Source organism: Ursus arctos, unplaced genomic scaffold (genome assembly GCF_023065955.2).
Source record: "Ursus arctos isolate Adak ecotype North America unplaced genomic scaffold, UrsArc2.0 scaffold_3, whole genome shotgun sequence".
Classification (NCBI taxonomy): domain Eukaryota; kingdom Metazoa; phylum Chordata; class Mammalia; order Carnivora; family Ursidae; genus Ursus; species Ursus arctos.
Genome location: NW_026622985.1, coordinates 75,320,199 through 75,342,779, shown reverse-complemented (window position 1 = coordinate 75,342,779; position 22,581 = coordinate 75,320,199). Strand labels below are relative to the sequence as shown.

The 22,581-nt window shown below is 35.2% G+C and overlaps 1 protein-coding gene across 1 annotated transcript in view; it reads left to right on the top strand.

Annotated features, from left to right (window-relative positions):
- The window catches only part of SLC13A1 (solute carrier family 13 member 1), a 90,133-nt gene that overhangs the window by 36,660 nt on the left and 30,892 nt on the right, over positions 1-22,581 (top strand). The gene's annotated exons all lie outside the window — the stretch shown is intronic.

The window sequence follows — 22,581 nt, the reverse complement described above, 5'->3', positions numbered from 1 at the left end:
AACAAAAGCAGGCACAGAGGCTCAGTCTTCCAAAGGTGGAGCGACTAGCTCAGTCAGGGCGTACTGCAGGAGGCGCATATGAGGGAAAGTGACTTGATCTGGAAGGACACAGCATGTTCAGTCAGGAGAGTGCAGACTCCATGCATGCAGGGACCATGTCTACTTTGTTCACCATCTAATCCCCTGGCACACTTCATTGCCTAACACAGGCTAGGTATTCAGTAGATGTCTATCTTAATTAATTAATTAATTAATGAGTGAAAAGATAAGAGGTAGTCTAGATAGAAAAAGCAATGAATTCAAAGACCCACGTATGTAGAGAACAGGGCTTTTTCAGGAAACGTCTCCACTGCAGGTGCTAGGGATGAGTTAGGCTAAGTGAAATGTCTAGCTAGCTTGAGCCGTGTTAAAAATCGTTGTTCATGCCATGCCAAAGAGTTTAGAGTTTATCTTGGAGAAAATAGGAATCTTTGAAATGAGAGCAACATGGTAAATTCTGCCCATTGAGAAACTTACTATGGCAACACTTTGAAGGGCAGAAACTGTAAACCTAAGTTTTCTTCTGATTAATCAGGCTTTGAGGACAAGAGACAGAAAAGTATAGAAGATGCCTCTGCGAGAGTAAACTAGGTAAAGGTAGGCTGTGGTGCCACTGATGGAGCCGCAGAACACAAAAGGAGGAATAAGTTTTCAGTGGGTACACTATGTTTTCTTCTAGGAGCTTTACCGTTTGAGGTCTTATGTTTAGGTCTTTAATCCATTTTGAGTTAATTTTGTGAGGAGTATAAGATAGGGGTCCAGTTTTTTTCTTCTGCATGTAGTTATCAAGTTTTTCCAACACCATTTATTGAAGAGGCTATCCTTTCTTCACTGAGTGTCTTAACTCCTTGTCACATGTTGGTTCACTGTAAATATGAGGATTTATTTCTGGGCTCTCAATTCTGTTCCTTTGGTCTGTATGTCTATTTTTATGCCAGTTCCAGATTGTTTTAATTATATAGCTTAGTAATATAGTTTGAAACCAGGAAGCGTAATGCCTTCAGCTTTGTTCTTCTTTCTCAGGATTGCTTTGGCTATTCATGGAGATTAATTTCATTTTTGGTGGAAAGAAAATAAGGATTTGGAACTAAAATTTGTCAGCCCTAAAATTCCTGTAATAAAACTGCAAATTTCTGATATAGATGATAATGATAATAATTTTGCCATTGCTGTTGCTGCTGATGGTGATGATTCCACATTGGTTTTGAGAATGGTGGATAGTCAGTAGTCCCTCAGATTCCAGAAACTGATTAAAGAGTAGTCATATTCCAGTCCTGCATACCTAAAAATAGATATTTTCCATAACTTGCCAAGTTCTCTTCTTATTACAGGCCATGACCCAAACATTAGCAGAGCTCCCTACTTGTGTCCGGAATAAAAGTGGTGGGTAGGTACTTAGCCTGTCAATCCTGCATGAGTGTAAAAGTATTTAAAATATTTTTTGAGAAGAAAAGGAACAAAAAGAATGGAATACCCTAAAGAGACACTGGCAGTACAAGAAGAAATATATTTGTCAGGTTCCAGTGGGGCAACTGAGAGATCAGTCATCATCACTCATATTATTTCCATAAAAAAATGAGTTCCATATATCTGAAAATCATTTTTTACATACCAAAAGAAGAATCAAGTTGTGAGATTTTTCCCTTCCTCACAAGCACTGGTATCATTCAAAGAGATATCCCAGATTTTTACACTAGCTCAATTTCTAAACCTCCAGGCATCTTCAAATGAAAGGAATTGGAAAATCAGTTTGCTTTTAATGAAAGGTCTAAGATAATTGTTTTCCATTCATCTTATATAATGTGTAGTTCCCTAAAGGGAAAAATTCAAAGGAAAAGTGCCTTTGAACAAATTAAATCTTGTTTTTTAATTAGGTGTTTAGTTTGGGGGTGAAAATCCTTATTTTTGAAAACCAAATTCTGAATAAAACACTGTTTAATGTTCTCCAAGAATTCAAAGGACCATACTAACAGTAATAAGCATAGCTCATAATATCATGGTCTAGGGGCATTAATTCTGCCAAGTTAGGGGATATCAATTCTAGAATATCTGATGTCCAGATCAGACATAAACAAAAGTTTGTTCTCCTTGGTTACTCTTCCATTTGATGCTGGGTGAAATTGGGTGGCAAAGCCAATTATTAGGGCTGTTCAGTCCTTACCTGACACAGCATAGCTGTCTTCTTTCACTTATTCAGCCAAATCTTGTAGTTTATAGAGAGATGATGATAGAGAAAGAACAGCATCAAAGTGACGAGAGATAACAAGTGTTGGCAAGGATATGGAGAAAGGGGAACCCCCATGCACTGTTAGTGGGAATGTAAACTGCTGCAGCCACTACAGAAAACAGTATAAAGGTTCATCAAAAAATTAAAAATGGAATTACCATATGATCCAGCAATCCCACTTCTGGGTATATATCCAAAGGAAATGAAAAACAGATCTCAGAGAGGTATCTGCACTCCTATGTTCATTGCAGCATTATTCACAATAGCCACAACATGGTAAAAGTGTCCACCAATGGATGAATGGATAAAGAAGAGGTGGTATGCATGTACAATGGACTATTATTCAGCCACGAGAAAGAAGGAAATCTTGCCATTTGCAACAACATGGATGAAATTTGAGGGCATTATGCTAAGTGAAATAAGGCAGACAGAAAAATACAAATACCATGTGGTTTCACTTATATGTGGAATCTAAAAAAATAAAAAGTTAAACTCATAGAAACAAAGAGTAGAAAAGTGGTTGTCAAGGGCTGAGTGGTAGGGTGCAAACTTTTGGCCATAAGATGAATAAGGTCCAAGGATATAATGTAAAACATGGTGACTATAGTTAACACTGTTGTATGGTTGGAATTGGTTGGAAGTGGTTAGGGTAGTGGTATTTGAATGTCTGACAAAAGGAAGGAAGGAAGGAAGGAAGGAAGGAAGGAAGGAAGGAAGGAAGGAAGGAAGGAAGGAAAAAAAAGAGAAAGAAAGAAAGAAAGAAAGAAAGAAAGAAAGAAAGAAAGAAAGAAAGAAAGAAAGAAAGAAAGAAAGAAAGAAAAATAGATGTGTGGGATGGCTGGATTGGGGTAATCTTTTCATGATGTATGCATGCGTCGGATCACCACAACTGTACACTTTAAATATCTTATAATTTTATTTGTTAACTATATCTCAATAAGGTTGAAAACAATTGTGGGATATTTTATGTGTACATCAAGGTGATTCGATGTACATATTAACAGTGAAAGGATTCCCTCCATCTAGTTTATTGGAACCTAGATGTTCTAGTTTAGGCACATCACATATTTTTTTATTATGTTCAATTAGCCAACATATCATTAGTTTTTGATGTAGTGTTCGCTTCACATATTTATCTTTTGCATGTCTGTGCATGTGTGACCACATTTGAGTTCTATGTTCTTGACACTTTTCAGTTGTGCAGTGCAGTGTTGTCAACTGTAGTTGCCAAATTTTGCATTGAATCTTTAGTCCTTACTCATCTTATAGCTGAAAGTTTGTACCCTTTACATGGTCTTTTTAAACTGTGGCAGTTTCCTATGCCTCTGGGAATAGGAGAAGTTGAACTTTTAAAAGAAATCATAACTATCCTATTTACTAATCCAGTTAGAAGAACACATTTCATTCAAGAATTTGGAAGCCTCATTATCAATGTTACTATATCAGAACAAAAGATTAAATTTCTGATATATAATGAGGATCCAGTATCCTCCATAAACAGTATAGACCAGAGTGAAGGTGAATGCCTGCATATGGACAAGCAGGTAAAACCTAATTCATCTAAAATCACACCAGGTGTATGTATTTTCTGATAAAAGAAGGGACTAATGATGTACTATATGTTGGCTAATTGAACATAATAATAATTTAAAAAAAAAAGAAGATAGTGGGTGGCAACAGTTGGTGAGGTAAATTCACTTCTGAATAAAGAATTTTTTTAACATTTATCTTAAAAAAGAGAAAGGAATCACAGCAACAACCTGTGAAAATGACCTCACTAGAGATTTCAATTTTTATTGCAGTCAAAGCCCTAGTTCCATTAGTATCTATACTTAGCTGTGTTTCCACAAAACATTTTGTTGTTAAAGAAATGATTGGCTGTTTTTTCCTGCTTTATCAAAGATTAGTTGCCCAAAGAGCCGAGGGTCCATTTCTGGGTTCTCTATTCTGTTCCATTGGTCTATGTGTATGTTTTTGGGCCAGTACCATGCTGTCTTTGTGATCACAGCTTTGTAGTACAGCTCGAAATCCGGAGTTGTGATGCCCCCAGCTTTGTTTTTCCTTTTCAACAGTTCCTTGGCGATTCGGGGCCTTTTCTGGTTCCATACAAATTTAAGGACTATTTGTTCCAGTTCTTTGAAAAATGTCATTGGTATTTTGATCGGGATAGCATCCAGGGATGTACTGTATGGTGACTAACAGAATATAATAAAAAAAAAAACATTAAAAAAAAAGAAATGATTGGCTGTTGATAATAGCTTTTGTCCCATATATCTTTCACTTTTGAATCACCAATATGTAGTCCTTCACATTTGAAGTTAATGATATATCATCTAGCAAATAACATAAGTTCAGCCATGTTGGAAGCATCTGTACTTTCCTCCTCTAACTGTATGGTAAGCCTCCCACACTATATAATTTATTCTAATACTGTATTTTGTTTTTTAAAATCCTCAACAGTGTTTTTCTATGCCTTGTCCAATTGTATTCCCTAACAAAGGAATACATTTATTTTATTTAATCCCCAAATTGTTTTTATATACTTGATTATGAAGTATTTTATATATACACATATTTATGAAATGTAACAGAAAACTTTAAAGAATAACAAAATGTATAAAATGGTATATTTCACACTCCAGCTTAATTAATTTTGATAAATCTCCACGAGCCCTCCTCTGGTTCCATCTCCTTTCCTCACTGTCACACACCCTTCCCCTTGCTGACATAGCCACAGTCATGTTGTGTTAATCATGCTCTTGTTTTCTTTTCAGTGTTTCCATTTGTATTAGTTACTTATTCATCACAACAAAGACCCCAAATAGCAATAGTTTTAACAAGATAGAAATAAGCTGGTATGGTGGCTCCACAATCATGATGACCCTGATTCTTTCTATCTCGGCCTTGCCATCCTCAGCACTTGACCACTACCCATGGTGCAGGATTGCTGCCTCATCTCCCTCTATCCATTCTCTACTCCAGCTAGCGGAACAAGGAGACAGCAGAAGGCATATATACTTAGAAACTATGCTATTACTTCGCTGCTTTAGGATTATTCATATTTTCTATTTCTTCTTGAGTTGTATTTTTGGAGAACTTATGCATTCCATCTCAGATTTACTATCATGTGGTTGTTTATAATATCCACCAAGACCAATTTAATTTCTAAAGTATTTTTACTTATAGCTTTTGTCATTGCTAATATTTCTACTTATGCTTTTAAACTTTTTTTGAATAGTCTTTCAAAAAATTTTTTATTAGTCTTGTCAAAGAATTGACTTTTGGCTCTTTGGTCATATTTTGTATGTATTCTGATTTATTAACTTCCTCTCTTTATTATTTTGTTCTGTCTATTTTTGCATTCATTCTGCTGCTCTTTTACGTTTTAAATCAGACATTTACGTTATAAAATTTGAGCTTTTCTTCTCTTCCAAAGTAAAAATTTAAGGAGATGAATTTCCTTCCATTAATTTAGCTATGCCACATATTTTTCAGTTCTTTGTGTCTTCTGGATTTCTATTATGCTAGTTTCTTTCGTTCATGAATTTCTTAGAAGTATATTTTAAAATTTGAAATAAATGAGGCTTTTGTAACTACTTTTTGTTTTTTTTTTTAATTTTCTGACTTAATTTTACTGTGCTCAGAAATTGGTTTGTATGACATCAGTTCTTCTAAACTTGTTAAGGCAGATTTGTGGGCTAGCACATGGTCAATTGTGATAAATATTTCATTGTGCTTAAAAAGAATTGTATATTCTCAACTTACCGGTGCAATATTTTCTAAAAGTCTGTTAGATCAAGTTTGCTAGTTTTTTTTTCAAATCATCTGTGACCTAATTTTCTGTCTACTTAACCCAGCAATTAATGAAACTGTTTTGTTAAAATCCCCCTCTAGGATATGGGTATGTCTATTTCTCCTGTTAGTTCTGTCAATTTTGATTTCTATATATTTTTAGATTATTTAGATTATGTTATTGTGTCCCTACCAGTTTAGAATGTTTATATATTCCTGGTTAATTAATGCTTTTACCATTTTGCAGTGCCCCTCTCAATGTACAATAATGTTTTGGGGGTCTTAGAGTTTATTTGTCTGATGCTAATGTAGCAATGCCAGCTTTCTTTTTTTTTACATTTATTTTATTTTATTTTAATTCTAGCATAGTTGACATACAGTGTTATATTAGTTTCAGGTCTACAATATAGTGATTCAACATTTCTATATATTAGTCAGTGCTCATCGTGATAAGTGTACTCTTAATTCCCTTCACCTTTTTCACCCATCCCCCCACCCACCTCCGCTACGGTAACCATTAATTTGTTCTCTGTAGTTAAGACTCTGTTTTTTGGTTTGTCTCTTTTTTCTTTGTTCTTTGTTTTATTTCTTAAGTTTCACATATGAGTGAAATTGTATGATGTTTGTCTTTCTCTGACTGACTTATTTCACTTGGCATTATACCCTTTAGATCCATCCATGTTCTTCCAAGTGACAAGATTTCATTCTTTTTTGTGGCTGAATAATATTTCAGTGTGTGTGTGTGTGTGTGTATCATATCTTTACCCATTCATATGTTGATGGACAGTTGGGCTGCTTCCATAATTTGGCTATTATAAATAATGCTTCAATAAACATAGCAGTTTATATCTTTTTGAATACTGTTTTCATATTTTTTGGGCAACTACCCAGTAGTGGAATTATTGGATCATATGGTAATTATATTTTTAATTTTTTGAGGAACCTCTATTGTATGGACATTCTAACAGTATTTGTTCTTCCATCCATGAGCACAGAATATCTTTCCATTTGTTTCTATCATCTTCAGTTTCTTTCATCAGTGTTTTATAGTTTTCAGAGTACCAGTCTTTCACCTCCTTGGTTAAGTTTATTCCTAGGTATTTTATTATTTTGGTGCAATTGTAAATGGGATTGTTTTCTTAATTTCCCTTTCTGCTGTTTCATTATTAGTGTATAGAAATGCAAAGTATTTCTGTATATTGATTTTGTATCCTACAACCTGACTTAATTCATATACCAGTTCTCATAGATTTTTGGTGGAGTCTTTCAGGTTTTCTATATATAGTATCGTGTCATTTGCAAATAGTGAAAGTTTTACTTTTTCCTTACCATTTGGATGCCTTTTATTTCTTTTTGTTGTCAGACTGCTGTGTCTATGACTTCTAGTACTATGTTGAATAAAAGTGATGAGAGTGGACATCCTTGTCTTCTTCCTGATCTTAAGGGATAAGTTCTCAGTTTTTTACCACTGAGTATGATGTTAGTTGTGGGTTTTTCATATATGGCCTTTATTATGTTGAGGTATATTCCTTTCTAAACCTACTTTATTGAGAGTTTTTGTTATGAGCGGATGCTGTACTTTGTCCAATGCTTGCTCTCTTTTTTTGCATCTGTTGAAATGATCATATGATTTTTATCCTTTCTCTTATTGATGTCATGTATCATATTGATTGATTTGCAAATATTGAACCACACTTGCATCCCAGGAATGAATCCCACTTGATTATAGTGAATATTTTTTTAATGTATTGTTGAATTCAGTTTGCTAGTATTTTGTTGAGGATTTTTGCATCTATGTTTGTCACACATATTGGCCTCTAATTCTCTTTTTTTGGTAGTGTCTTAATCTGGTTTTGGTACCAGACTATGCTGGCCTCATAGAATGAATCTGGAAGCTTTCCTTCCTCTTCTGTTTTTTGGAATAGTTTGAGAAGGATAAATATTAACTTTTCTTTAATGTTTAGTAGAATTCGCCTGTGAAGACATTGGGTCCTGGACTTTGTTGGGAGTGTTTTGATTACTGACTCAATTGCATCTATGGCAATTGGTCTGTTCAAATTTTCTGTTTCTTTCTGAATCAGTTTTGGGAGGTTATATGTTTCTAGGAACTTACCCATTTCTTCTAGGTTGTCCAATTTGTTGGTGGATAATTTTTCATAATAGTCTTTTATAATCCTTCATATTTCTGTGGGGTCAGTTGTTATTTCTCCTCTTCAATTTCTGAATTTTTTTTTAAAGATTTTATTTTATTTATTCGACAGAGATATAGACAGCCAGCGAGAGAGGGAACACAAACAGGGGGAGTGGGAGAGAAAGAAGCAGGCTCATAGCAGAAGAGCCTGATGTGGGGCTCGATCCCATAATGCCGGGATCACGCCCTGAGCCGAAGGCAGACGCCCAACCGCTATGCCACCAGGGCGCCCCTCTGAATTTGTTTATTTGCATCCTCTCCTTTGTTGTTGTTGTTGTTGTTGTTGATGAAGAGTCTGACTAAAGCTTTATCAATTTTGTTAGTCTTTTCAAAGAACCAACTCCTGGTTTCGTTGATCTGTTCTACTGTTTTTTTGCTTTTGTTTTTTGTTTTGTTTTTTAGGTTCTACTTTGTTTATTTCTGTTCTAATCTTAGTTATTTCCTTTCTTCTACTGGTTTTGGGTTTTGTTTGTTCTTTTTCTAGTTCCTTTGGGTGTAAGGTTAGGTTGTTTATTTGAGAATTTTCTTGTGTCTTGAGGTAAGCCCGTATTGCTATGTACTTCCCTCTTTGAACACCCTTTGCTGCCTTCCAAAGATTTGGACCATTGTGTTTCCATTGTAATTTGTCTCCATGTATTTTTAAATTTTCTCTTTCATTTCTTGGTTGACCCATCCAGTGTTACATAGCTTGTTATTTAACCTCCATGTATTTGTACTCTTTCCAGATGTGTGTATGTGTGTGTGTGTGTGTGTGTGTGTGTGTGTGTGGTTGATTTCTAGTTTCATAGTGTTGTTGGAAAACATGCATGGTATGATTTCAGTCTTTTTGAATTTGTTGAGACTTATTTTGTGGCCTAATATGTGATCTATTCTGGAGAGTGTTCCATTCACACTTGAAAAGAATGTGCATTTGCTGATTTAGAATGGAATGTTCTGAATAGATCTGTTAGGTCCATCTGGCCCCGTATGTCATTCAAAGCTACTGTTTCCTTGTTAATTTTCTGTATGGATGATCTATCCATTGATGTAAGTGGGGTGTTAAAGTCCCCTACTATTATTATATTACTATCTGTTACTTCCTTTATGTTTGCAGTTATTTTCTTTTTGTTCTTTTTTTTAAGATTTTATTTGTTTGTCAGAGAGGGAGAGGGAGAGAGAGCACAAGCAGGGGGAGAGGCAGGCAGGAGGAGAACCAGGCTCCCTGCTGAGCAAGGAGCCCGATGTGGGACTCAATCCCAGGACCCTGGGATCATGACCTGAGCCGAAGGCAGACGCTTAATCAACTGAGCCACCCAGGCGTCCCTTTTTTTGTTCTTTATTTAGTTCATCCTACACACATACACACACACACACACACACACACACACACACACACAGAGTGATATTCTATGCTCTATTATTTTAGATTTCCTGAACATTTTATCATGTGTGTTAGTCAACTAGGGCTGCCATAACAAAACACCGCAGACTTGGTTTAAACAACAGAAATTTATTTTCTTACATTTCTGTAAGCTAAAAGTCTAAGATCAAGGTGCCATCAGGGTTAGTTTCTGGTGAGGCCTTTCTTCCTGGCTTGTAGAGAGCTTGCCTGCTCATTGTGTCTTCACATAGCCTTTTCTCTATGAGAAGCAGAGAGAAAAAGAGACATCTCTGTCTCTCTTCCTCTTCTAAGGACACCAGCTTTATCAGCTTAGGGCCCCACCTTCATGACCTCATTTAGAACATTAATTACCTCCTTAATGTTCCTATCTCCAAATACAGTCACATTGGGTGTCAGGGATTCAACATATGAATGTGAGGTGGACACAGTTCACACTATAACATCATGTATACTTGATTTCTAAAAATGTAAAAATAATTCATTATTTTCTTCCTCTTGAACAGGACAAAGACCTTAGAACATTTCAACTACACCACCCCTTCCTATTTACATGTGACTATTTTCTAAGTTTTTAGTTCTAGTCTATCATTCTCCTATAAACTATATAATTTTATTTTTTAAATCAATGCTTTATAGGATTATGTACCTATTTACTAATATCTTTGCTCACCATTGTTTCTTGCTTCCTAGACATTCTATCTGGGGTGGTGCTCCTTCTGTTTGAATATATCTTTTGAATGTACTTCAGAGAGTACCTGTTGGTTGTAGACTCTGTTTTGTTTTATATAGAGATCTTAATAATTCCTGAAATACACGTTTGTGGTTATAGATTGACCGTTATTTTTTCTTTGCACATTGCGATGTAATTCTACTGTTTTTTACTTTTTTGCCTTTGACAAATAAGCTAGTTGTCATTCACATTACCATTCCTTTAATAAACAATCCTTTCTCTTTGGTTACTTTAAGGATATGTGTATGTCTATGTGCATGTGCGTATGCTGAATCTTTTCCAATAATCTTTGAGAATTCTCAGCCATTATTTTCTCTGGTCTCCCGTTAAACACATGTTAAACTTTCTCATTCTGTCTTCCAGGCTTTTTAATACCTCTTTATTTTCCTTCTGTATCTTGCTTTATTTTCCTTCTGTATCTCGCTTTATTTTCCTTCTATATCTTGCTGTACTACATTATGAATATCTTCAGATCTATCTTCCAGTTCATTAATTCTCCCTTTGGCTCTATTTTGTTGTTTAACCCAAAAATAAATTCAGTTATTTAAATTTTAATTTCTATAAATTCTATTTGTCTCTCTTTAAGATTTGCTTGGTGATTTTTATAGTCTCTTTCTCTTTACTCATATTTTCCATCTCTTTAATTTTGTTAATCATAAATTAATTTACTTATATTATATGTCTAATAACTCTAGTGGCTGAAGTCCTATAGATCTCTCTTTGGCCTGTTTTGTTTTCTGCTGGTTCTCACTTTTGTTGCCTTATTTGTGTGTGTGTGTTGGTGGTGGGGGGGGTGTTATGCTTTTTTTTTCTTTTTCTTTTTCAATTTTTTATTTAAATTCCAGTTAACATACAGTGTAATATTAGTTTCAGGTGTAGAATTTAGTGATTCATCACTTACGTACAACACCCAGTGCTTATCACAACAATTCCCCTCCTTAATCCCCATCACCTATTTAACCCAACCCCCCCCCCCACCTCCCCTCCAGTAACCCTCAATTAGTCTTCTATAGTTAAGAGTTTACTTTCTGGTTTGCCTCTCTTTCTTTCCCCTCTATGTTCATCTGTTTTGTTTCTTAAATTCCACAAATGAGTGAAATCATATGGTGTTTGTCCTTCTCTAATTGACTTAATATTGCTTAGCATAATACTCTCTAGCTCAATCTATGTCATTGCAAATGGCAAGATTTCATTCTTTTTTATGGTTGAGTAATATTCCATTGCATATATTTTATATACACACACGCGCGCATGTACATATACACATATCTTCTTTATCCATTCATCAGTTGATGGACATTGGGCTTTTTTCATAGTTTGACTATTGTTAATAATTCTGCTATAAATATTGGGATGCGTGTATCCCTTTGAATCAGTACTTTTGTATCCTTTGGATAAATACTGAGTAGTGCAACTGCTGGATCGTAGGGTAGTTCTATTTTTAACTTTTTGAGGAACATCCATACTGTTTTCCAGAGTGGCTGCACCAGTTTGCATTTCCATGAACAGTATAAGAGGGTCCCCCTCTCTCTGCATCATTGCCAACATCTGTTGTTTCCTGTGCTGTTAATTTCAGCCATTCTGACAGGTGTGATATCTCATTGTAGTTTTGATTTGTATTTCCCTGATGATGAGTGATTTTGATCATCTTTTCATATGTCTGTTAGCCATCTGGATGTGTTTTTTGGAATATGTCTATTCATGTCTTCTGCCCACTCTTAAACTGGATTATTTGTTTTTTGGGTGTTGAGTTTTATAAGTATTGAAATGCTAGTTTTCTTTAAAACTTCTGTGGGAATTCCTTAAGTCCTGGGTTGCAGCTGCATGGAAGAGCTTTTGTATTATTGTTTTTATTTTAACAGACAGGGAACACCAATTTAGGCTAAAAATGTTTGTGATTAGGAGGTTTCAGGCTACATTATGTTTTCCCTTAAGTCAGCATGAGATTTTCTTGCTGTCTACTTTTGCAAAGGATCCCAGCTTTATGAGTGTTTTCCTGTATAATTCCCCATAAAGGATGGGCCTTACGCATTATCTGCCATACCCAACTCTTTGTGCAAAAGAAAAAATTGAAATCCTCAGATCAAAAAGCTGCCTAGTCACTCACTTAAAATTCCCACTTTCACGTTATTTAGGGTCAAGGCAAATTCTTTACTTTTGTATTGTTTTGTGATACACTTTTAAGGTTCTTTTTAAATATTTTAAACAGCATTTTATTTAAGAAGAAATCTGATTTTTCATGTGGCTGAAAAGAAAAATCTATATTAATTATATATTATGTCAGTCATATTTACTGCTGTGGAAAGAAAAAGATTTTTTCCAATACATGTATATTTTTATTTTTGGCTAGTCACAAATAAATTACAAGGGAAGCTTCTAAATATTTAAAATTTAGGATAATAACATTTCATAAAATAAATCTTGGATTTAATTATGATTTTCGATATTGCTGAAAAAAACAGAATTTTTACAAAGAGCCCTCAGGTCTTAAGTGCTAAATTTTAAATATCTTTCTATTTGTCATATTATTACTATTTAAACTAATATTCTAATTCACAATATGCAACATAATTCTTTATTAACTACAGTGAATATAAATCATATTTCCAGGAGTCTTATTGATAACTTCAATTTTGTTACCAACTGCTCTGAGTTGTTCAGATTATAACAGATTAGATCCTTACCAGATCTTCATGAAGAGTTCATATCAGGAGTAGGATCTCCTCTTATATTTTCTTGCTGTTCACTTATGTATTATCTTTATTGTGGGCTTTCTTTACATAAATAATTTCCTATAGAAATCATTTAAAGCCACATTCACGTCATGAAATGGCTCTTTTAATTAAAACTAGAAAGCAATATCTGTTATCCCCTTAACCAAGCATGTGTAAACCCAATATGCTGAGAGCAAACAAAGGAGACAGGGCCCCACTGTCATTCCCTCTTCACACTATGGAGCTTTTACTCTCTCCCCCACCATCTTTCACCTATATCATCCACCAATGTATAGACCATGAAGGGATCAAAGTCAATCTGTGCAATAATTATTAGTTAATTATTAGTTGAGATTCATGTATTTATCTTTTAATGTAAAAAAAATATTACATCTTCCAATAAGATGCCAGATTGAATAAGCCCATTTACCTTCACTCTCTCTTAAATCTCCATTAAAACAAGAACAAATAGACCTTTTAAGTCATAAGTCACAATTACACAAATGTCAAGAGAAGAGATGACAGCAAAATCATTTTGGAGGGTGGGAAGTGAAACGATGGGTAGGAAATGACTCAGTTATCCCGTAAAAGTGGAACCCTAAGTCAAAAGTGAGGAAAGACAAACAATCCAGGTTACATAGCAGCAGTCTTCAAAGTTTTTAAAATGTTGAAAATCAGGGGATAAGTAAAAAATTGCTTATGAAAATGTTGAATTCCCAAAGTTTTCCTCAACTCTACATAGATGCAACTGCTTCTTCTCCACCAAGCAGAAGTGTCATCTTTAGACTGGTAAAGCAGAGGGTAAGGAGAACCAGACACAGCTCAGGTCACAGAAGGGTTTCACAATGAAAACAGGGGCATTTGAGAGGCAGTCTATGTGCTGAATGGTGAGAACCTTGCCTTCTATTCACGTGGTCCCAGGAGCCAGGCCCGCACCCTCCAGGTGTCAGCAGGGACAAAACCAGGAGATCCTTCCCCGGAGAATGTAACCGACACAAAGAAAAAATGAAAATATATACCATTGGATTTTCTCAGAAGAGGCCCAGTCAGATGATACTGCAGCGAAGCCCACAGTCAACAACTCCCAAAGCACATGTACAGATCTTCCAAACAGCTTTTCTTTGTCTTAAATATGAGCAAACAATGAGAAAGTTCTCGATATCTGAAGAAAACCTCGGGCATAAGAGAGTTCCAAAGAAACAAAAAGGAAGCAGAAAGTTGAAGGAAACAGAGACATGCAAGAAGAAGAAAACGCAAGAAAATAAACTATCATTAATATAGTCAAAGAGGCAAACAAAGGAATTGCATTCATGGAATATGAATGGTATCCCTTTTCTTCACAACATAGATATATTTATTGTTTTATTTTTACTTCTTGTTTACAAACACATATAGCATACAATATATGCTGTCTTGCACCTTCCTTTTTTTAAATTTTATTTTTTGATAAATTTATACCCACTTCACCTATTTATCTGACTCCCTTACCCCCTGCCTCTGGCAACTACCAGTCTGTTCTCTGCATCTATGAGCTTGTTCTTTTGTGTGTTTTTGTATTTGTGGGTTTTTTTTTTTTTTAAAGATTCCACTTCTAAGAGAGATCATATAATATTTGTCTTTCTCTGACTTATTTCACTTAGCACAATGCCCTGGATTTCTATTTGTGTTGTCACAAATGGCAAGATTTTTTTTATAATAATATTTTTTTATTATATTATGTTAGTCACCATACAGTACATCCTTAGTTTTTGATGTAAATCTCCATCATTCATTACTTGCATATAACACCCGGTGCACCATGCAATACATGCCCTCCTTAATACCCATCACCAGCCTATCCCATTCCCCCACCCCCGAAGCCCTCAGTTTGTTTCCCAGAGTCCATAGTCTCTCATGGTTCATTACCCCTTCTGTTTACCCCCCCTTCCTTCTTCCCTTTCTTCTCCTACCGATCTTCCTACTTCTTATGTTGCATAAATGAGTGAAACCATATGATAATTGTCTTTCTCTGCTTGACTTATTTCGCTTAGCATTATCTCCTCCAGTCCCATCCATGTTGCAGGAAATGTTGAAAAATCGTTCTTTTTGATGGCTGAGTAATATTCCATTCTATATATGGACCACATCTTCCTTTTTTTTTTTTAATGTTTTTTTATTATATTATGTTAGTCACCATACAGTACATCCCCGGTTTCCGATGTAAAGTTCGATGATTCATTAGTTGCGTATAACACCCAGTGCACCATGCAATACGTGCCCTCCTTACTACCCATCACCAGTCTATCCCATTCCCCCACCCCCCTCCCCTCTGAGGCCCTCCGTTTGTTTCTCATAGTCCATAGTCTCTCATGATTCATTCCCTCTTCTGATTACCCCCTCTTTCTTTATCCCTTTCTCCCCCTACCAATCTTCCTAGTTCTTATGTTCCATAGATGAGAGAAATCATATGATAATTGTCTTTCTCTGCTTGACTTATTTCACTTAGCATTATCTCCTCCAGGGCCATCCATGTTGCAGCAAATGTTGAGAATTCGTTCTTTCTGATAGCTGAGTAATATTCCATTGTATATATGGACCACAACTTCTTAATCCAGTTATCTGTTGAAGGGCATCTCGGTTCCTTCCATGCTTTGGCTATTGTGGACAATGCTGCTATGAACATTGGGGTGCATGTGGCCCTTCTATTCACTACGTCTGTATCTTTGGGGTAAACACCCAGTAGTGCAATGGCTGGGTCATAGGGTAGCTCAATTTTTAACTTTTTAAGGGACCTCCACACTGTTTTCCAGAGTGGCTGTACCAACTTGCATTCCCACCAACAATGTAGGAGGGATCCCCTTTCTCCACATCCTCTCCAACAATTGTTGTTTCTTGCCTTGTTTATTTTTGCCATTCTAACTGTGGACCACATCTTCTTAAACCAGTCATCTGTTGAAGGGCATCTCGGCCAAGTGGCAAGAGTTTATTCATTTTTATGGCTGAGTAATATTCCACTGTGTACATATACCACAATTTCTTTATCCATTTATCCATCAGTGTCTCTTAGGTTGTTTCCATATCATTGCTATTGTAAATAATGTTGCAATGAATGTAAGAATGCATATTTCTGAGTTAGTGTTCATTTTCTTTTGGTAAATACCCCAAAGTAGAATTGCTACATTGCGTTGTAGTTCTATTTTAATTTTTTTAGGAACTTCCATATTGTTTTCCATTGTGGCTACACCAATTTACATTCCCACCAACAGTGCACAAGTGCACTTTTTCTCTACATCCTCACCAACACTTATTATTTCTTGTCCTTTTGATAATAGTTATACTAAAAGGTATGAGGTGATAGCTCATTGTGGTTTTAATTTGTATTTCCCTGATGATTAATGATGTTGAGCATCTTTTCATGTGCCTGTTGGCCATTCGTATGTCTTCTTTGGGAAAAAGTCTATTCAGACCTTCTGCCCATTTTTTAATCAAATTACTTGGGTTTTTTGCTATTGAGCTTTATGAGTTCTTTATATATGTTGGATATTAGCCCTTTACCGAAATATGATTTGAAAATATTTTCTCTCATTTAGTAGGTTGTCTTTTCATTTTGTTGATGGTTTCCTTTGCTGTGCAGAAACTTTTTAGTATGATGCAGCCCCACTTATTTTTGCTTTTGTTGTTTTTGCTTTTGGTACCAGATTCAAAAAATCATCACCGAGATCTATGTCAAAGAGCTAACCATCTATGTTTTCTTCTAGGAATTTTATGATTTCAGGTCATATGTTCAAGTCTTTAACCCATTTTGAGTTAATTTTTGTGTATGCTGTAACATTGTGGTAAAATTTCATTGTTTTGCATGTGGTTGTCCAGTTTTTCCAGCATCATTTATTGAAGAAGCTGTCCTTTTTCCATTGTATACTCTTGGCTCCTTTGCCATAAATTAATTGACTATATCTTTGGGGTTTATTTTGGGGCTCTCTATTCTGTGCCATTGACCTATGTGTCTATTTTTATGCAAATAGCATACTATTTTAATTCCAGTAGATTTTTAATATAGTTTGAAATCAGGCAGCATGATGCCTCTAGCTTTTTCTTCTTTCTCAAGATTGCTTTGGCTATTCAGGGTTTTTTGTGGTTCCATACAAATTTTAGGATTGTTTGCTTTTTTGTGTGTGAAAAATGTCACTGGAATTTTGATATCAAATTTGCATCATATCTGTAGATTGCTTTGGTTAGTTTGGGTACTATAGATAGCTTCTGAGTAATATCAATTTTAACAATATTGATTCTTCTAATCCACAAGCATGGAATATCTTTCCATATATTTGTATCTTCTTCAATTTCTTTCATTAATATCTTATAGTTTTCAATATACAAGCCTTTCACATCCTAGATTTTTTTTTATGCAATTATAAATGAGAGAGTTTTCTTTGTTTCTCTTTCTGACAGTTCATTTTAGTGTATAGAAATGCAACAGATATTTGCATATGGGTTTTATATCCTCCAACATTATTGAATTTTTTTTATTAGTTGTAACAATTTTTTGATGAAGTCTTTAGGGTTTTCTATATATAATACCATTTCATCTACAAATAGTGACAGTTTTACTTCCTCCTTTCCAGTTTGGGTGCCTTTTTCTTTCCTTGCCTAATTGTCCTAGCTAGGACTTCCAATACTGTGTTCAATAGAAATGGTGAGAGTGGGCATCCTTGTTTTGTTCCTGATCTTAGGAGAAAGACTTTAAGCTTTTCACCATTGAGTATGATGTTAGCCATGCGCTTGTCATATATGGCCTTTTTTATGTTGAGGTATATTTCTTCTCAACCCACTTTATCATAAATGGATGTTCAATTTTGTTAAACACTTTTTCTGCATTTATTGCTATGGTCATTTTATTTTTTTACCTCATTTTGTTAATGAGGCATATCACATTGACAACCTGCAAATGTTGAATCATCTTTGAATCACTGGAATAAATTTCATTTAATGGTATATGATCCTTTAAATGTATTCTTGAATTTTGTTGAGGATTTTTGCATCTATGTTCATCAGGGATAGTGATGTGTAATTATCCTTTTTTTTTAATTATCTTTTTTTGTAGTGTCCTTGAATGGTCTTGGTATAGGGTAACGCTGGCCTCATAAAATGAGTTTGGAAGAATCCCTCCTCTTCTATTTTTTGGAAGCTTGAGAAATATTGGAAAATTTAGTAGAAAAATGGGAAGAAACAAGATAAGAGAATAATAGGAAATTTCAGAAAAAGAATAGAGAAAACTGAGGAGACTACATCAAAAATTGAAGAAAATTTCCATAGTGGAAGAATATAATCCCACTGGGTGCCAGCCAAGAGATGAAACACACATTGAGATGGTTATTGATAGTTCAGAATATTAGGAGAAAAGAGAAGATCCTAAAAGTTTTCAGAAAATGGGAAAAACTGATCCTTTAAAAAGGATAAAAAATATGAATGGCTGGGGGCGCCTGGGTGGCGTAGTCGTTAAGCGTCTGCCTTCAGCTCAGGGTGTGATCCCAGCATTCTGGGATTGAGCCCCACATCAGGCTCCTCTGCTATGAGCCTGCTTCTTCCTCTCCCACTCCCACTCCCCCTGCTTGTGTTCCCTCTCTCGCTGGCTATCTCTCTCTGCCAAATAAATAAATAAAATCTTTTAAAAAAAATATGAATGGCTGAAGACTTCTCTACAGCAACTCCAGAAACTCAAACAATGGGGGGAAAATGCTTTCAACGTTCTGCATAACATTTATTTTCAATTTTGAAATCAATATCCAGTCAAACTATCAATGAAGTGAGAAGATAGACTAAAGTCGAGGTAGTTCTTTGTGGGTGCAGAGAAAAAATGACTAGAATTAAGACAGGTTAGGAAGGCCCTGGAAGAGGTGCTCTAAGACAGTGAAGTTGGTAGAATATTTGATATAGATTAAGTATCTTATCATTTGATTGTTCTGAGAAAAGATTTAAACAATGGAATAGTTTGGGGCCATTTAGTGGTTATTTAGAAAATTAAGCAAAACTTGGGAAACTAAGTAAGCAAGGAGGGGAAGAAAAGGAGTACAAAACAGGGAATGTAATATAGATCATATTGCTCAGATATTCATGGAGCTGTATGCTAGACAACATGCTGAACGTTGAACTCTGCTCTAAGTAAACTTATGTAGCCATAATGGGAAGATGATGGGGACATGAAAAGTCTGAGTGTGTTCAGTGGTCAAGTCTATGAAAGAAAGCTAAATTTTCATCACCTAACATAGTAGAAATTTAATTATAATGCCTACAACTGAGAAATCAGCATATGATATCATATTGATCTTATGCAAATAAATATCCAAAAAGAGCTAGAAGATTTGAAACTGGCTGTCTTTGGCAAGCAGAAAATGACTAGCCAGAACTAATATTTTGTACAATTAGCCTTACATAATTATTTAAATATAAATAGAAACCCTAACATTTTCATACCACTCTCACCCCCGTGAATTCTTTTGTACATAATTGGAGACCACTGGTTTAGCTCATGCTGATTCATGTATGCATTTTTAGTAACCAAGATTGGAAATGTTCAATATGCCCCGGAATCTGCTGTCATAGCCACCAGGTGGCAATAGTGAGTTATAGCTGGACAGGCAAGATTTCTGTTCTGAAATGTCCCTTGAGCACCACCAGTATGATGATGTCATGGGATTCTGCATTTGATCGTACCCTAGACAAAATTCCTCAGTCACTTGGAAGAATTTGTGGAAGGCATATCCACAATGTCTTAGATGTCTCGTATTTGTGTGAAATAACAAGTATAGAATTGGGATTGAATAAAAACAATAGGTTATAATTGCTGTGTTAAAAGCAATATGAAATGTAATTAAGTGTAAAGTCTTAGATGTAGGCTTAAAAACGCATAAATAGAAAGTGTTCTGGAAGGTAAAATGGTACAAAGGAAATCACTGACTGGAAACTCAGATGCATGGATTCTGGTTTCCGCTCTACAGTGACCAGCTGGGTCACATTTGAGGCTCATTTTGGTCTTCTGAAAAATGAGGTCTTTGTACCACATTAATTTCTAAATACTTACCTGCACTAAGAGCCCACAATTCTTTTATATCTTGGAAAAACTTTTTTATGATTGTGGAAGTTACAAAAAGTATCAAGACAAAAGATACCCCCAATTGTTAATATTGTTAATATTTTGACATATTTTGTTTTAGTCTATTCCTGGACACTATATGTGTGTGGATATATTTTTATTATAAAAATTACATCATTCTCTGTATTTAATTTCACATAAGTCCCCCATCATGAAACATTATAAATAAACAAGCACTTTCCCGTTTAGTGTGTCCATGGCAGTGTCCTTTAGTCACCTCATCACGGGAGGTTCCTTCTGGCCGTGTCATCCCCAACTGTCTCCAGCTTCACCCCTCTAGGTGCTTTGCTTCTCCTCCCTTCTTTATATAGGAATCTTTTTTTCTCTCCCAAACTCTTAGGAGAAAGTACACCACACACACACACACACACACGTGCGCGCGCACCAAATTCCTCCTCCACCTATGGAGAAATGTAGTGCTTACTTTGTTGTCCTGATCTCTGCAAACACATGCTCTTGCTTTCTATTCCAAATTTCTTTTGGGCCAGGGTCAAACCCCTTGGTCTCAGGTTGAAACCACTGTCGTAGGCAAAAGACTAATCTGCTGAGAATCCTCCCTACTCTTGTTTTTGTAGTTTCTGTACCAATAGTTGGCTCAATTAATGGCCCATCTCAGCCTTTCTTAAGAGCTCTATTTTTCTGACCCTTGACCCCCACTACTGTCTCTCTGGTCTTCAGTCTTTACCCCTTACTACAGCATTATCTCTTCAATCAGCCCAGCAATCACATGCCCTAAGCAAACAAAACAAAACAAAACAAAACAATAGAGCTGACTGTGAGGGATTCATGTTTACTGGCTAGATAACACAAGTGTTGCACCCCATCCCACCTCCCTACACCTGCATTTAACCCTTAACATGTATTATATTAGTGTTACAATTTACTACAGAATTTAAATTTACCTTGAATTTTTAATGCGTTTCTAAAATTGCCTGTGATATTTGCATAAATATCACCTAATGTATGTTTTAAAGGTCTATACATGGGAAAAAGTATGGGAAATCCATAAAGGATGAAGCATGGCAAATCTATTAGTATTTTCCTATTTTGATTTTTAAATTTTATATCTACCCATGCATTTTAATCATTATGTTTTATATACACATATATACATCTATATATGCATGTATTTGCAGTTAAGAAAGTTTTAGTGTGGCAATGAGAACTATGTACACATTACATCTTTAAGTTTCCATTCTTATTAATATCCCATTAATTATCCCATCCCAATATTAATATTCCATTCTAATTAATATCCAAATTATGTATCACTTTCTGGTTTCTGTTTGGTCTTTTCTATTTTAAAATAGTTAATATTTAAGGCCTTAATTTCAGTTGCCAGTTTATACTACTATAAGAAATTTTAAACTTATTTTGCTATTTTATTTACATACCATTTGCTTTTCAAGTTTTCAATGGAAACTATTATGGAAAATATAAAACATCGCCATGTAGTAAATATTAGACAAAAGGAGACATTTATAAATTAATTTATTTTTGGTGAAGAGTAGATCGCCCAGGGGGCTAACTTCTAAATTAATTAGAAAGTAAAAGGCAAATTACAATCCAATGCACCTGACCCTACCGCTAAGTCATTCCCACATCCATGCTGACTTTCAGTGAGTAGAAAATATTTCTTTTCCATGATTTCTCAAAAAGATCTCTCAGTGCATATATCACAGGCAGCATACCTATCTGTATGAAACAGGGCAATTCTTCTATTTGTGTATTTTTAAAATATATCTGTATTTTTTTTTAAGGCTGCATTGTGTGAGACAGGTCTGAAATAGGCAAGAATTGATACACAGAGACCCATAAAGGGCTATTACAGTAACCCAAATCAAAGGTGATGTTGATTTATTCCAAAGTGATAGCAGTGGAGACGAGCACGAAAGAGTCCAGACATGTTTAAGTAAATAAAATTGACACAATTTGGTGGGAAGGAAGAGACTGTTTTCAAGGAGGACAAGCAATATAGTATAGCAGCTGAGGGTATGAATTCTACAGCAAGATTACATGATTTCGAAATCCAAGTCTGCCATTTCCAGACTCTGTGACCTTGGGCAAGTCACTTAACTTTACTCTGTCTCATGTCTTCATGTGTAAAATGGGATAAATACAGTGCTAACCTCGTTGTGCTTTAAGAATAACATGGATTAAATTGTTATTTAATTTAGAACAGTGTTTATTATATACTAAACCCACTCTAAGTGTTTATAATTATAATGATGCTAATGCTATCAGCTTATATAAGTGATCCTGAGGAAGAACTACATTTGAGGAAGGAAATAATGGGTTTGGTCTTGAACATTTTGGGACTGGAGTTTTATTTAACACATTCAAATTATGAATTTGAGTTAATTGGATATGTAGGTCTA